Source organism: Taudactylus pleione, unplaced genomic scaffold (genome assembly GCF_031769625.1).
Source record: "Taudactylus pleione unplaced genomic scaffold, aTauple2 ptg000061l, whole genome shotgun sequence".
Lineage (NCBI taxonomy): Eukaryota > Metazoa > Chordata > Amphibia > Anura > Myobatrachidae > Taudactylus > Taudactylus pleione.
In genome coordinates this window covers 4,441,257-4,458,406 of record NW_028284463.1, presented here as the reverse complement: position 1 = coordinate 4,458,406, position 17,150 = coordinate 4,441,257, and the positions used below count along the sequence as shown (strand labels likewise).

The following is a 17,150-nucleotide window of genomic DNA, read 5'->3' as shown; positions in this document are numbered from 1 at the left end:
GCACCTACTAGTGTCAGAAAAATAATTAATGCAACAATCATGTGAAGCAAACTGGTGACTAGTTCACTACTTATCTGGTAAGATGTTCTTTGGTCATGTGACCATTGGGAAGAATATATAAAGGAAAAACAAAAGAAAACCAACATAGTGTGTAGCTTACCGCACTGTATGTTATTCTCTATAACCCAAAAAGAAACTGTACGGGACCCTTTTAGGAAATATTCTTTTCCAAAAGATTAACACAATCAGGGGTCACAGTAAGTTTTCAAATATAAAACAGGTTTTAATAACACAGTGATGCACAATGGTAAAAAGACACAGATACAAGAAATATAAAAAAAATAATGCTTATCTGTCCATTTATGGGGATCAAGGTACAGCAAACACAACGCATTTCATCTCTAGGACTTGATCAAGGGGATAGAGATCGTGTAACAAAGTGCTGTATTTATACCTTAGATGATTTAAAATGGAGATCACACATGTAAAACAATTGTGACATAACTTCCTGTGATCAAAACATCTAAGTGGAACTAATAAAATAAAAGAAGATCTTAAAGTCAAAGAAACACTTCTGATACCACACAAGGATAAACAAAATTTTAAAGAAAATGACATTATTCTCACTAAAAAATTTGAAAAAAAAGAGGAGGAAGCCATAGATGGTAAACAGAAAATTATTTTTAGAGACAAACAAGATTATTTAAATAACAAAGTAAATAATTGGATTAGGTTTCAGAAAGAGAGAAACCCACAAACCTTGCCACACATCAATAGGAATATAAATTGGAAAAATGTCCCATATCAGAAAAAAAAAATTCTATATGAAATCAAAGAGACCACAATCTAATGATTCATTTTACTCCCCATTCACAAGAGCCATCACCACAAAAAATAGATTTTCAGCTTTACAACATCTGGATTTGAATAGCAGCTCTGATTTTTTCTCACCAGACCCCATTATAGAAAGACAAAATCCAATAAAGAACACATTCTTTCAAGAGAGATTCAAAGTAGCATCCCCTATGAAAAGAATCCTCCCTGAAGAAGAGGAACCACCTGAGGAGGCAGAAGGAAGGCACAACAAAAGGTGTTACCTCCAGTAACAGATCCTTCTAAAAATGGCATTTTTAATCTATCAAAATACCCTTTGAAACCTACAGAAATCTCCTTACTTCACAAAGGTTTAAAGTTCGCCACTAGTAGACAAATGAACAAATTTGAAACCTTTATTGATTTAAATAAACTCACAAGGTTTAAAGTTCGCCACTAGTAGACAAATATACAAATTTGAAACCTTTATTGATTTAAATAAATTCACAAGATCACTACCACTTAAAAGACACTTTGCAAAAAAAGATCCAAGTAAAGATTTAAAGTTAGATAATTCCACAATATCGAAAACGGGACTAAAAGGAATGTCAAAATTCTATCCTTTAGAATCAAAGGGCATTTATATAGATGTATTCCATGGCCTTGTGAAAAAAGACGTGTGCGATGAAGAGATAAAACCATCTGTTTTCAAATCTTAAAAACTCTGAAAAAAGAAGGGCTAAAACATCAACAGGCAAATAAAGATATTGTAATGAAACAGGCAGACAAAGGTGGGAGTGTAGTAATTTTAGACTAAGAAGAATACGAGAAGGAAGCTTTCAGACTGTTGAACGACAAAACCTCATATAGAAAACTATCACAGGATCCAACAAGTGACTTTATTGACAAACTTAGAAGTATACTCATCAAATATCTTCTAAATAATGTACTCCATAAAGAAGAATTCCAGTATAAATGACATCTACCTGGTAATAGCAATTTTTTACTTTTTGCCAAAGATTCATGTCTTTAAAAAATCCTCCGGGAAGACCGATTATTGCAGGCATTGACTCATTGACATCGCATCTGTCTGAGTACATCGATATTTTTCTCCAGAAATATGTAACCCAGTTACCATCGTTTCTGAAAGTCACTAGTAGTGTAATAAATACACTATCTCAATTAAAGTGGAAGGAGTTGTACTATTGGATTACCATCGATGTTCAGAGTCTATATACATGCATTAAACATGAGAAGGGAATTGAGGCTTGCAGAAGATTCTTGGATATAGATTTAGATTTATCAATTTTGCACAAAAAGGCGATATGTGATTTTATTGGTTTTATTCTTTGTCATAACTATTTTAAATTTCAAGATATTTCTTACTTACAGACATGCGGGATGGCAATGGGGACCATCTTTGCACCCAGTTTTGCGAACTTCCTCATGGGTAGCTGGGAAGAAGATTACATTCATTTTAACAACCCCTTTTTAGTTCATTTAATTATTTTTAAAAGGTACATAGATGATATTCTGATCATTTGCGAAGGTGATGAGGACACTTTTTTAGAGTTTTTTTAATTGGATATCCATCAATGCATATAATCTCAAGTTCACATATCATATAAGGAAAGAGACAATTGAATTTTAGATCTCACTCTCTTGGGAAAAGGTGAAGAAATACATACTTGTAACTTTATAAAGGATGTTGATACGAACAGTTACTTGCAATTAAAGAGTTGCCATGCCAAAATGTGGAGAACAAACATTCCTTAGTTGCTATTTCATCGAATTAAGAATAACTGTAGCATCCAAGAGGAATTTGACACACAATTGGCTATCTATGCCAAAAGATTTAAAGACAGATAATATCCAGAATCTGTTATAAACAAGGCATTGAAAAGAACTCTTGAGACTGATAGAGTAGAACTACTTAAAAAACAACCGCCAAAGAAAGAAGAACCCATTATCCCCTTTATTATGACGTTCAATTGTCAAGAGAATCTTATTAGAACATTGGAACGTTCTCTTGATGGATCCAATTCTTAAGGGGATTTTAGCATCAAAACCGAAAAATGTGTATAGAAAAAACAAAAATTTGAAAGACATTCTAGCGCCCAGTCTATATAGGAAAAATGCAAAGAGTGTTTTAAATGCAGCAATTGTAACATTTGCAGATATCTTCATCCAAATAGGAAGAAATTTATGAATTATAATAATTCAAAAGAAATCATCATCAAAGACTTTATGAACTGTAATTCGACCATGGTGATTTACCTACTAGAAAGTTCATGCGGTTTTAAGTATGTTGGTAAAACAAAAAGAAATTTGAAACTGCGCATCCAAGAGCAGGTGCAAAATATAAAAAATAAGGTCATAAGTCATAAAGTTTCAAAACACTTTTTGGATGAACATTGTTCTGACCCAGAATTTCTGACTTTTAAAGCAATTGAACTGGTTAAACCTGGGGAAAGAGGAGGTGACATTTTGAATAAACTTTCCAAAAGAGAGATGTTTTTGATCTATTAGTTACAGACACTTTCCCCTCTTGGATTCAATGAACATTTTGAAATAGCACCTTTTTTATAATATCTCTTCTTATTCTTTTAGATTGGTTTTAGTTTTATAGGAAAAGTACTTTTATAGAATATCTTTCATCACAATTTATCATTTAATATATGCTACCATGATATCTCAGGTTCTTTCTTCTTCCTTTATGTCTTAATGTATTATTTATAGATGATTGTCTCCTTCCAGAAACAAAGATGGCTGCCTATGCCCTTAAGAAGCCCCTTGTTTGTATAAAGATAAACAGACAGTGTTATGCCAAAAGAAACATCTATTTGAAAGCATATTATGGTGGACTTTTTGGAATTCTAATTCCATTTGTATACTTATTTACCCGCATTGGATAACAAAAGTCAGAATATGAGTGACGCGGGTTTTCCAAGATGGCGGTGCATTCCATCTGTGATGTACCATGAATATGGTTTGCGCTTCACCTGAGATCCGATGCCAGAAATGACATTTTTATTGGGACACACTTCACTGGATGTGACGTGACTGTGTGCTAGATGCATTCCACCGGCGTTTCACTTCCGGATATGGAAATACGATTCACTCTCCCTTTTTTAATGTGTTATTAATATTGTGTTTATTATTTTTTATATATGGTCTCTCTTTTATACCTTGATCCCCCCTAAATGGACAGATAAGTATTCATTTCTTATATTTCTTGTATGTGTGCCTTTTTACCATTGTGCGTCACTGTGTTATTGAAACCTGTTTTATATTGGAAAACTTACTGTGACCCCTGATTGTGTTAATCTTTGGGAAAAGAATATTCCCTAAAAGGGTCCAATACAGCTTATTTTGATTATATTAAAAGTGTCAAAACCACGTAAATGATATATTACTATAATAAAATATAAAGTGCCCATGCAAGATAATGTGCAAATGTGTGCAAAAATACTATTCCATATATATATATATATATATATATATATATATGAACAATATTGTTCCTAAAATATAATGGAATATCATAGTAAAGTGCAGAAAAATGGATCTATATGAGCAGTAAATTTAATGACCCAGTGTCAAACATAATATAAATTAATCAAGATATCAGTGCAGTCTATAAATAGGTTATAAAACACAATATTTAATATAGACACAAAGCATAAAAACATTACTCATTCAGAGAAGGGAATGGGGGAGGACAAGGTGATGACATAAAAAAATGCAATATAAAAATAAATAAGGAAATAGGCATTTCAAATAGCAGGCATAGAAACAGGCTCCAAGGCGTTACTTCAATTTCAGACTTCTTCAAGGGAGTGATACTATGTTGAGGGGTCTACATCTTTATACTCCCTGCAAGGGACTCAATTAGGAGCAAATAGCATCAAACATCCAGTTCCGCCCCTTCCACATTATGGGTGGAACTCAAAATAGGGAAGGTCTATCTGGGAAGTTCTGATTGCTTGCTTCCCAGTTAGAAATGGTCCAGTGTAAAGTTAAAAAAGGTTAATAAATGATCTGTTTGGGCACTTCCGCCCGCATGGAGTTGTTCCATGTCTCCTTCCGCCTGTACTGGTGGTGTCACGTCCGGTTCCTCTGGGCTGCTTCTTTCCCTGAAGTCCAGAAGGTGATACATCCAGGCGTCTTTTCTGAGGTACTTGACATCTCTATAGTCCTTGGCTGTGAGTCCTCCCACTCTGTATTCATCACGTTCGTCACGGAGTATGGGAACCTCTTTACGCTCTATTGCACCTGCGCATAATGCCCAATCTGGGAATGACAGAAACAATAGTAAAATGATCCTATGAAGGATGCTACAATATGTTATATTATGTTGTGTTTATCGGTTACTTTCAGGCACCTAATCTATGGATTATATATATACACACACAGGGTAATCAGTCATTTGATAAAAACAATGAGATATTTTGAAAGGTTTAAATAATTTGGTTGATTTGAATGTTGAAATATTAGACTTATATCTGATACTACAATAAAGTATCTTGTAGTTCAAGCAATGTCAATGTTTAAAGTCCTTTATCACAGCAAGTTCTTCAAAAATGTTAATAAATTCATATGAGACTCCAAAAAAACTAATGTCCATTCATGTCCTTATTTCTCTTCACTCCATATTAATTTTTCTTCCTTTTTAACATTGATTGTAAGGTATATAGTGTTAATAGACTTAATTAACATATACTACACCCAGTATTCTCTGGAAGTCTCCCATGAAATGGTATACCACTATATAGAATCTTCCAAGGCTGATTACCATACAAAGTTGGGCCCAACCAGTACAGGGATGGTGTTTTTCCTGAGACCAGTGGACATAGTGGATACAGTTACTTTGAAGATGAATTATCTGGAATATCACGACTAAGGATTATAATCCTCACATTGGACTTTGTATATGAAAATCTCTTTCAAATTATGAAGTTGGTAGAAGAGGTTGGTGGTGATATGGAGAAAATATATATACTGTTATTCCACTCTGGTTAAGCCCAATCTCGATCGACCTTGGAAGCTAAGCAGAGTTGGGCCTGGTCGGTACCTAGATGGGAGACCTCTAGAGAATACTGGATGCAGTATATGATATTTATCTCTGAAATAAGAAGAAAAGATGGTCTAACAGTAATAATTTTTCACTCTACAATCAAAAAAGAAGAATCGTTCTGAAGTCAAAAGGAATATATGACATAAATGGAGATCAGTTTCTGGACAAAGAGGATGATGGTGCCAAATGAGACATTTTACATATACTATCATTCCACTCTAGTCATGCCCAATCTCGACCAACCTTGGCAGCTAAGCAGAGCTGGGCCTGGTTAGTATCTGGATGGGAGACCTCCAGAGAATACTGGTTGTTGTATATGTTAATTAAGTCTATTAATACTATATACATTACAATTAACATTAAAAAGTCAGAAAAGATGCCTGGATGAGTCAGCTTCCAGACTTCAGTGAAAGAAGCAGCCCGGAGGAGCTGGACGTGATGTCACCAGTCTGGGCAGAAGGAGACATGGAACAACTCCATGCAGGCAGAAGTGCCCAACAGATCACTTATTTACCTTTTTTAACTTTACCCTGGACCATTTCTAACTGGGAAGCAAGCGATCAGAACTTCCCAGATAGACCTTCCCTAATTATATTTTGAGTTCCACCCGTAGTGTGGAAGGGGCGGAACCGGATGTTTGATGCTTATTGCTCCTAATTGAGTCCCTTGCTTAGAGTATAAAGATGCAGACCCCACAACATAGTATCACTCCCTTGAACAAGTCTGAAATTGACGAAACACATTGGAGTCTGTTTCTATGCCTGCTGTTTGAACTGCCTATTCCTACCTCAGATAAGCTACCTTGCTTATACATTGAACTATTCCCTTATTTATTTTTAAATTGCATTTTTTTATGTCATCACCTTGTCCTCCCCTTTCCCTCCTCTGAATGAGTAATGTTTTTATCCTTTGTGTCTATATTAAATATTGTGTTTTATAACTTATTTATTGATAGCACTGATATCTGGATTAATTTATATTAGGTTTGACACTGGGTCAGTAATTTTAGAGCTCATACAGGTCCTTTTTTCTGCACTTTACTATGATATTCCATTATGTTTTAGGAATAATATTGTTCATATATATGGAATAGTATTTTTGCACACATTTACACCTTATCTTGCATGAGCACTTTACATTTTATTATAGTGATATATCATTCACGTGGTTTTGACACATTATTAATATAATCAAATCAACTAGCCAGTCACTCTATAGTTAATATACATGTACAACTATTTATGCTTTCAGTGAATTTGCCATTACTGATTACTTATTGACAGAGAGCTGATGCCTGTATTGTTGCAGTTGATATAATTTGGAATCCAAATGAAAGTCAGGGGTGTATTAACCATTGGTGCTTTTCCTACTCATTTCCTCTTCATATTTATTTTTGGTTTTCATTGGGATACAGTCACCTGGTATTTATACTCACATCAACCATAATTATAATTATTATTAAAAGTACCGATCATTTAAATAAAAGGAAAGATCTTTGCCATAAAGTATTTAATGAAGACAATGTTGAACCTGAGCCTATGCCCATTGAAAATATAGATAACACCTTTTGGGAAATGGAAAAACTAGTGACCAAAGAGATCAAAGCTTGGTGGGATGTGAAGGGTTTAAAACACTATATATGACTTGGTAGAGTCCCAAGAGTTTTAAGACTGTTAAAGAAAAACATTTTTGGTGTGGATAAACCAGAGTTCCTCAAGGAATGGGATGCAATTTAGCACAGATGTTCAATAGATCTTATGAGACTCATTATTCAGGAGAAGAAAAATACTTTATCATTAGTGGAAGAGGAGATCTCCATCATGGGAACACAAATGGAAACCATGAAAGATAAAGAAATGTTTAAGGAGAGTGAAAAGGTGCTTATACGTAAGGTAGAAAAAATAGAAGAATTGGTCATGAAAAGCAAGGAAAAGAAATTTGCAAGGAATAAGATGGACTATGAATGAATTTAAAATAAAAAATTGGAGCAGATTTAGCAAACAAAACAAAACACACTCTTACAATAATCCCTGGGAAGGCACTAGTTGGAAGTAAAATTTAACAAGGAAGCCTTTGAGCAATAAAAGAACACAGGATGACCTGCAATCTCCTAGTTATGGTATACCACAGGGGAGAAATAGATTTACAGCACTTCAGAGATTTGAATCAAACAGTGACAGTGAACATGTTTTATCTCCAGGCCAGGAACATACACAGAACCAAAAAAGACTTACATTCAAAGAAACTATAAGAATAGCCTCCCCAATCAAAAGACATTTCAGAGAAGACGAGGAAAACGGTGGGGGGGTAGGAGGATGCTTCTACAAAGAAGAAACCTCCACTAGAATCACAACAGAAAGGCATTTTTAATATATCCAATCATATACTCACCAAAAGTGTCATTATTGAATAAAGGATTAAACTTTGCACCCACATACAAAATAAAAAAGTTTGATATTTTTATTGATCTTAATAAATATGTGAGGAACCTTACATTGAAATGACATTGTTTAAGGATGAAGGAGGCACCAATAAGGAATTTTAATCAGTAGTCTTCAAAGTCTGGACTAAAAGGAAAGTCCACATATTACCCTTTAGAATCCAAAGGTAATTACATTAGTATATTTTATGAGATGGTGAAAAAAGACTTATGTGAAGAAGATCCTAAACATTAAAAATACCACAACTTAACTAATCGGTAGAAAGAGGCTTTAAAAAATTTACAGAATTATACAGAAATTGTGATTATACAAGCTGACTAATGGGGGGGACCGGTCTTGATGGATCACTCTTATTACCTTAAAGATGCAGGGAGACTGTTGGGTGATAGTAGCTCATACGAGAAACTTGATAAAGAACCAGTGGAGGAATATACTGATGAACTAAGAACTTTATTACTGTTTGGATTATGTAATAATATTATAAAGAAAGAATAATTCCAGTATCTAATGAAGACCAGCCCCACCACCCCCATGTTTTACTTTTTACCCAAGATACATAAGTCACTTTCACAACCACCAGGAAGACCCATTGTGGCAAGCATTGGATCTTTAACTTCTAATTTGTCAGAATATGTGGACATCTTTTTACAGAAATATGTAAAATAACTACAATCGTATGTTTACTACAAATGTTTTACAGTGTATAGGAGAGCTGAAATGGAAATAAATACACAATTGGGTCACGATCGATGTTCAGTCTCTCTATACATGTATTGAGCATACAAACGGTGTCAATGCATCAAGACTTTTTTTTAGATTCAGATGATTCCATCAGTATTTTACATAAGGAATTTTTATGTGATCCTATGTGTTTTATATTGAATCATAATTATTTTGAGTTTTTAGACAAATTTTATCGACAGACTTGTGGGACAGCGATGGGCACTACAGTGCACCCTGTTTTGCTAATTTATTCATGGGGTGCTGGGAGAAAACTATGTATATAACAATAATCCTTTTAACGAAAATATTACATTTTACAAAAGGTATATTGATAATATCCTGATAATCTGGGAAGGATCAGAAGATGTTTTTAACCAGTTTTTAACACACGTGGGAAACAAAAATATGAATCTAAAATGTATATCCAATTTTAATTTGGTTACCATTTAATTTTTAGATTTTATCCTGATTGAAGAGAAGGAAGCAATTATTACTTAGAATTATATAAAAGGTGTTGATACTAATAGTTACTTGCACTTTAAAAGTTGCCACCTGCATATATGGAAATGGAATATTCCCTACTCTCAGTTCCATAGGATTAAGAGGAATTGCAGTAATATGGAGACATGCAATCAACAAATGGAACTTTATGCTGAGAGTTTTAGAGAGAAAGGCTATCCAGAAGAACTACTGGTTGAAGCTACTTCCAAAACTAAAGAACTGGATCGCAAACAACTTTTAGAATATAAGCCAAAGATCCAACAGGATAATAGTATGGAACCATTTATTACAACCTTCAATGGACAAGAAAACATCATTAAGAAGTCCCTGGAAAAACATTGGCATATCCTCCAGATGGATCCGGTCCTTAAAGATATAATACAACCCAAACCCCAGATTGATTATAGGAAAACTAAGAATTTGAAAGATCTACTGGATCCTAGCATGCTGAAAACAATTGATATTAAAAAGAATATTATCCCAAGATGTGTAGGCAGTTTCAAATGCGGACACTGTTATATTTGCAAAATCCATCATCCACAAAGGAAAACATTCCAGGAGTCTAAGAATATTAAGGAATACAAGATAAAAGAGTTCATGAATTGTAATTCCACTTCAGTGATTTATCTTTTAGAATGCACATGTGGGTGCAAATATGTGGGGAAAACAAAAAGGACTTTGAAAATAAGAATACAAGAACATATCAGAAACATAAAGAATAAAGTAGAAAGACACATCATTTCAAAACATTTTCTGTCTAAACATAACTCAAATCCAGAAGATTTTATGTACAAAGCCATTGAACATGTCACATTGGGTGAAAGAGAAGGAGACTTGAACAATTCATTATCTAGAATAGAGATATATTGGATATTAGAAATGAACACTTTATCTCCTGAGGGCTTCAACGAAAGCTAAGAAATAGCGCCATTCCTATAAAAGAATATAATTCATTCTCTGTAGCAATTCCCACTGGTATACCACTATATAGAAGCTTCCAAGGCTGATTACCATAAAAAATTGGGCCCAACCAGTACAGGGATGAGGGTTTTCCTGAGACCAGTAGACATAGTGGATACAGTAACAATTGAAGATGAATTATCTGGAATATCATGGCTAAGGATTATAATCCCCACATTGGACTTTATATATGAAAATCTCCTTCAAATTATGAAGTTGGACGAAGAGGTTAGTGGTGATAAGGAAACAATATATATACTGTCATTCCACTCTGGTTAAGCCCAATCTCGATCGACCTTGGAAGCTAAGCAGAGTTGGGCCTGGTCAGTACCTAGATGGGAGACCTCTAGAGAATACTGAGTGCAGTATATGTTATTTATCTCTGAAATAAGAAGAAAAGATGGTCTAACAGTAATCATTTTTCACTCTATAATCAAAAAAGAAGAATCGTTCTGAAGTCAAAAGGAATATATGACATATATGGAGATCAGTTTCTGGACAAAGAGGATGATGGTGCCAAATGAGACATTTTACATATACTATCATTCCACTCAGGTCACGCCTAATCTCGACCGACCTTGGCAGCTAAGCGGAGCTGGGCCTGGTTAGTACCTGGATGGGAAACCTCCAGAGAAAACTTGGTGTAGTATATGTTAATTAAGTCTATTAATACTATATACATTGCAATCAACATTAAAAAGGAAGAAAAATTAATATGGAGTCAAGAGAAATAAGGACATGAATGGACATTAGTTTCTTGGAGTCTCATATGAACTTATTAACATTTTTGAAGAACTTGCTGTGAAAAAAGACTGTAATCATTGACATTGCTTGAACTACATGATACTTTATTGTAGTATCAGATAGAAGTCTAATATTTCAACATTCAAATCAACCAAATTATTTAAAGCTTACCTTACAATCAACATTAAAAAGGAAGAAAAAATAATATGAAGTTAAGAGAAATAAGGACATGAATGGACATTAGTTTTTTGGAGTCTCATATGCATTTGTTAACATTTTTGAAGAACTTGCTGTGAAAAAGGATGGTAAACATTGACATTGCTTGAACTACAAGATACTTTATTGTAGTACCAGATATGATAAACACAACATAATATAACATATTGTAGCATCCTTCATAGGATCATTTAACTATTGTTTCTGTCATTCCCAGATCAGGCATTATGCGCAGGCGCAATAGAGCGTAAAGAGGTTCCCATACTCTGTGACGAACGTGATGAATACAGAGCGGGAGGACTCATGGCCAAGCACTATAGAGATGTCAAGTACCGCAGAAAAGACGCCTGGATGAATCCAGTTCCTGACTTCAGTGAAAGAAGAAGCCTGGAGGAGCCGGACGTGACGTCACCAGTCCAGGCAGAAGGAGACATGGAACAACTCAGTGCGGGCGGAAGTGCCGAACAGATCATTTGGTAATCTTTTTTTATCTTTACCCTGGACCATTTCTTCCTTGCGAAGCAAGCAATCAGAACTTCCAAGATAGACCTTCCCTATTTATATATTTTTAAACTATTTTGAGTTCCACCCGTAGTGTGGAAATGGCAGAACCGGATGTTTGATGCTAATTGCTCCAAATTGAGTCCCTTGCATGGGGTATAAAGATGCAGACCCCACAACATAGTATCACTCCCTTGAAGAAGTCTGAAATTGACGAAACATGTTGGAGCCTGTTTCTATGCCTGCTATTTGAACTGTCTATTGCTACCTCAGATAAGCTACCTTGCTTATACATTGAACTATTCCCTTATTTATTTTTAAATTGCATTTTTTATGTCATCACCTTGTCCTCCCCCTTCCCTCCTCTGAATGAGTAATGTTTTTATCCTTTGTGTCTATATTAAATATTGTGTTTTATAACTTATTTATTGATTGCACTGATATCTTGATTAATTTATATTAGGTTTGACACTGTGTCATTAATTTTAGAGCTCACACAGGTCCTTTTTTCTGCACTTTACTATGACATTCCATTATGTTTTAGGAATAATATTGTTCATAATCCCACAATCGCTATTAAGACATTAGCATGCCCACTATGTCTTGCCATGCAATTGCGGTGTGTATTTGGATGCCCCCACCAGCCTGACTCAAGACGCCCACTTTTCCTTAGTAACATACGTCATCTTCAGGAAGTGTATTAAACAATCGGTAACATTGCATAACATCAGACCCATACGCACCCACTCATGGCTGACCATATCCTACCGCAAGCACTGCAAGTGCTGCTGTGTCTAAATCAGCCATGTGACGTGTACGCTGACAATGCATCTTAGTTATGCACGCCCCTGAGATGGAGTTCCAATGCACAGACATGCCTGCATTCGCACCCCCACACCCTCATTACCATGGTATATGTTTAGGATGCCGGCGGCCACAATACCGACCGCCGGCTTCCCAACTCCTCAATCCCGGCTAGGGTTAAATGACAGGCATCTAAAATCGGGATACCTGTCATTACTCCTATGACAGGAGACTGGCACCTGGCATCCCGATCAAAAGGATGCCGTGCGCTGCGAGCGGACAGCCGTGGGGGGAGGGTTATGTTTAGGGCTCCCGAGGGGGACATAGGGTTAGGCACCCCCCAGGAAGGTTAGGGTTAGGCTAGGGGAAGGGGGTTTAGGGTTAGGCACCCCTGTGGGGAGGATAGGGTTATGCACCCCCCCGGGGGACTTAGGTTTAGGCAGCGGGGAAGGGGGGATTAGGGTTAGGCACTTGGGGGGAGGTTAGGGTTAGGCACCCCTAAGGAAGGGTTAGGATGGTATGTTAGGTTAGTTAGTACTTACCGGGGGATGATCGGGATTTCCAGCGCTATCAGGCTGCTGCTGCCGGGATCTCCTCCTGTGTCGGCCTGACGCTGCCGGGATTCAAACTGCCAGCCATGCGGCCAGCGATATTACATACCGATTCCATTACCACACTCAAATGGCTCATCATTGCAGTGCTTCTGTGCACAGGCTGCTAATGATTCCCGATCGCATGGACTAGTTCACACATGCGCACTGCGTCTTGTACTCGTGCATATTGCAAACATCGGCAGGCTACGTGCAAATGCAGCCTCGGGAATGGGTCTGAATCAGGCCCTTAGTTCAATATTTTTATATATATCTATCAACATTAGATGACCCTTAAAAAGAGTGTATTATTACTATTGCTTTACTGTTGCAACAAGTACATTCTGATAAGTTACTTTGAGGTATATTTACTAAAGTGAGAGTTTTTAGAAATGGAGATGTTGGCCATAGCAACCACTCAGATTCTTCTTAACATTATACTAGCACCTATTACAAGATAATAGCTAGAATCTGATTAGTTGTTATGGGCAACATCTCTACTTCTAAAAGCTCTAACTTTTGTAAATATACCTCTTTGTTTCCAATACTTGTTACTGTGTTTTAATAGTACCTGCTGTAATAATGCTTTCAGAAATTCCTATATTTTAGTATTTGTTTTTTTATATTTTAATTTTGTCAGAAGATCTAATAAATGTTTAATTAAAGTATTGTTGTCTTTGTAGTGTCACTGCCCTCCTCTATGTGATTGCTAATACATGATAGGCTTTGCATGAGGAATAGGCCAATGTTTGTGTTCCTGGCATTCTAAAAATATAATATTACTAAATAAATCCTCTACAAATTTGGGGACATATTCCAGGGAAAATTAATTGCCTAGTGTCTCAAAGTTTTTTTTTCCCCAAAAACATTGTCAAAAAGTAAATTGGGTGATCTTGTAGGAAAGATAAGCTTTTGCAGGATGCTGTGTTTATTTTTCACTTTGTATTGTTCAAAAATACATACCCAACGCTTTGATCATGCTGGCAAGAATTATGGATGTCACTCCAGAACACCAGAGACAGTTGCAGGACCTGGGATTCAGATGAAGAGATGATTAATCTGGTTTTCATTTGAACTATCTCTACTAATGGCCTGGAAGCCAACACAACCCAGGGATCTAGTGGAAGACCCTGTTTCAGGGCTGGCACAAGGTTTCTAGGTGCCCTAAGTAAAACTTCAAATTACCAACCCCTAATTTCCACAAAACCACACATACATATTTAAAAGTAAGCATCTATGACAACTGTGTCAGTGATTTTTCATATGCACATACCGTATTTAAAATTATTGCATACACCTTGTTGCAGAACCAGATCACTCAGTATGCCCATTTACATTCAACCCAATCAACCCTATTTACCTATTCACTCCCCACTCAGCATCCATTAACTTCCCCCATCCAGCACCCATTTACGTTTTTTCCCCTGAGGGCACCATTTAATAATGATACTTATTACCAGCTGCATATTTTGTTTAGTATACCAGTGATACTAGTGAATACGCCACTGGTATTCAACATTACTTACCCCTCTGGTCCAGCGATGTCCCTATCTTGGTGGTATCCTCCATGAGGTTTGCATGTTCACAGTAATGGGCTGCTGTGTCATGTGCATTCATGACACACAGTCTGCACATGTGCATTACACTTTCACCTGGCGGGGATTTGGCAATGCATGGAAAGGCTATGCTTTGGTCCCCAATGCTGGAAATGAGGACGTGTCACTCTCGCCATATATAGATGGAGTAAGTGATACAGTGTGGGACAGATGTACTAAGCTCTGGAAGTGATAACCTGGAGATGAGAGTGATAAACTACCAACCAATCAGTTTCTAACTGTCATGTTTCAAACATAGCCTGTTAGATGTGATATCTACCAAGATGCAATCTTCATAATCTCTGAACTTTATGCAATCAATCTAATAAAATTGTATGTAATTTCTTAAATTGATGCAATAGTCATTACCTGTTTTGAGATGATTCCAGTGAAACCTATTGTAGTTTATGATGGCATGTTGGACTGTTGTTTACATATTCAAACTTAGTTCAAATTAACACCTTAGATCAGTAGGACATTGTCTTAGATATAGCCTGTGTTAATCAGCCACAGTATATTTTAATAGTCACATCAAGGAGATCTGTCCTCAATATGACCTGTGCTTTAAATTCACAAAGTATCCAGATATTTTCTAGATCAAACTTTATATTTGTTTATGTACTATTCTAAAAATGTCTCCTTTTATTCAAAATAACCATGTACCAAATATTGTTTTTTCTTATTTCACTCCATAGTTTTTTCTCTATGGCTATTACATCCTTCACTCTCCCTGCATCTCACCCTTCTGTACACATTGCAGCCTCAATAATCTAGTCACTTCTTGTGAACACACATGAGCTTTTTACTTATCAATATATAATGACAACAACACCCTCAACCTATTGCCATAAAAAACTTTCATACACCTTCCAAAAGTATATTTATATATCTCTCCTACTACTTCTATTAGCTGGTGACATATCACCAAATCTAGGTCCCACCCACATGCCCCAATTGGATAAAAATCCAGCAAACCTCAGACACATCACAAGCCTCCCATCACCCTCCACACTACCAAATAGTGCCTTATGAAATGCACGCTCTGTCTGCAACAATCTAACATCCATCCATGGTCTCTTTATTTCAAATAACCTCAAACTTCTGGCAATAACAGAAACATGTTTCACACAATAAGACACTCTCATACGGTGGCCTACACTTCACCCACACTTCCAGGCCTGGTAATAGTAAAGGAGTAGGTACTGTAGGAATATTACTGTCCCAATCTTTCACATACACTTCTCCCACAGGTACGTCTCTCACATTTACATAATTTGAAGGACATTCTATCAGGACCTTCACCCCTTTCTCTCTGAGCATTGCTGCAATCTATCACCCTCCTGGGCCACCCCAACATTTCTGGAACAATTTTCTGCAGGGCTCCCTCACTTCCTATCCTCTGACATCTCCACCATCATCATGGATGATTTCAATAGCCCTATTGATAGTCCACAATCTCCTCATGCCCTTAGCTCACAACCTTGACCTGCACTCTCTCCTCTGTTATGTCAACCACAATGTCATGTAAATCTACCAAGCCTCCTCAAACCTGCAGAAATATTAATGCTACTTAATTTTCAACAGCTATCCACCTCTCTGCAATAACTACTCTTACCAATGTGATTGTTTACTTCTCCTGAAACTGCTGTATCACACATGAACCAGACCCTAGAAATAGCCCTCGATGAAGTGGCTACCATGGCATTCTAAATTAACAATACACCTACAAAAACTCCCACATAAAGTAGAATGTCAATGGCATTAATCTCGTACTCCAAGTGACTTGCTCACTTATAAGACTATCTACCACTCTTGTTGTAATGATCTGGATACTGCCAAACAAACATTTCCAATCTCTTATCTCTGCCCAAACTTCTAACCCCAAGTGACTTTTTAATACTTTTAAATAACTTCTTACCCCTCCCTCACCAAACCTACCTGTTACTTTGAGTGCACAAGATCATGCTTCCTATTTCAAGGACAATATTGATAATATATACTGTATAATGAAATGGTATGCTCTTCCTCAGCCAGTGACCTTCTCAATTCCCTACCTATATCTGCTGGCACATTCTCTTTATTTGATCCAACAAATGAAGATGAAGTATCTACACTCTACATTTCCTCCTACTATACTTCCTCTCCTCTAGTTCCTATACCATCACAAATCAGTAAAGATCTGTCT

At 36.3% G+C, this 17,150-nt stretch overlaps 3 pseudogenes; all 3 read left to right on the top strand.

The window, feature by feature from the left end:
* Positions 1–5,809: 5,809 nt before the first annotated feature.
* On the top strand, positions 5,810–5,928 carry LOC148534971 (5S ribosomal RNA; annotated as a pseudogene).
* A 4,840-nt stretch (positions 5,929–10,768) lies between these two features.
* Positions 10,769–10,887, top strand: LOC148534970 (5S ribosomal RNA; annotated as a pseudogene).
* A 162-nt stretch (positions 10,888–11,049) lies between these two features.
* Positions 11,050–11,168, top strand: LOC148534969 (5S ribosomal RNA; annotated as a pseudogene).
* Positions 11,169–17,150: the final 5,982 nt, after the last annotated feature.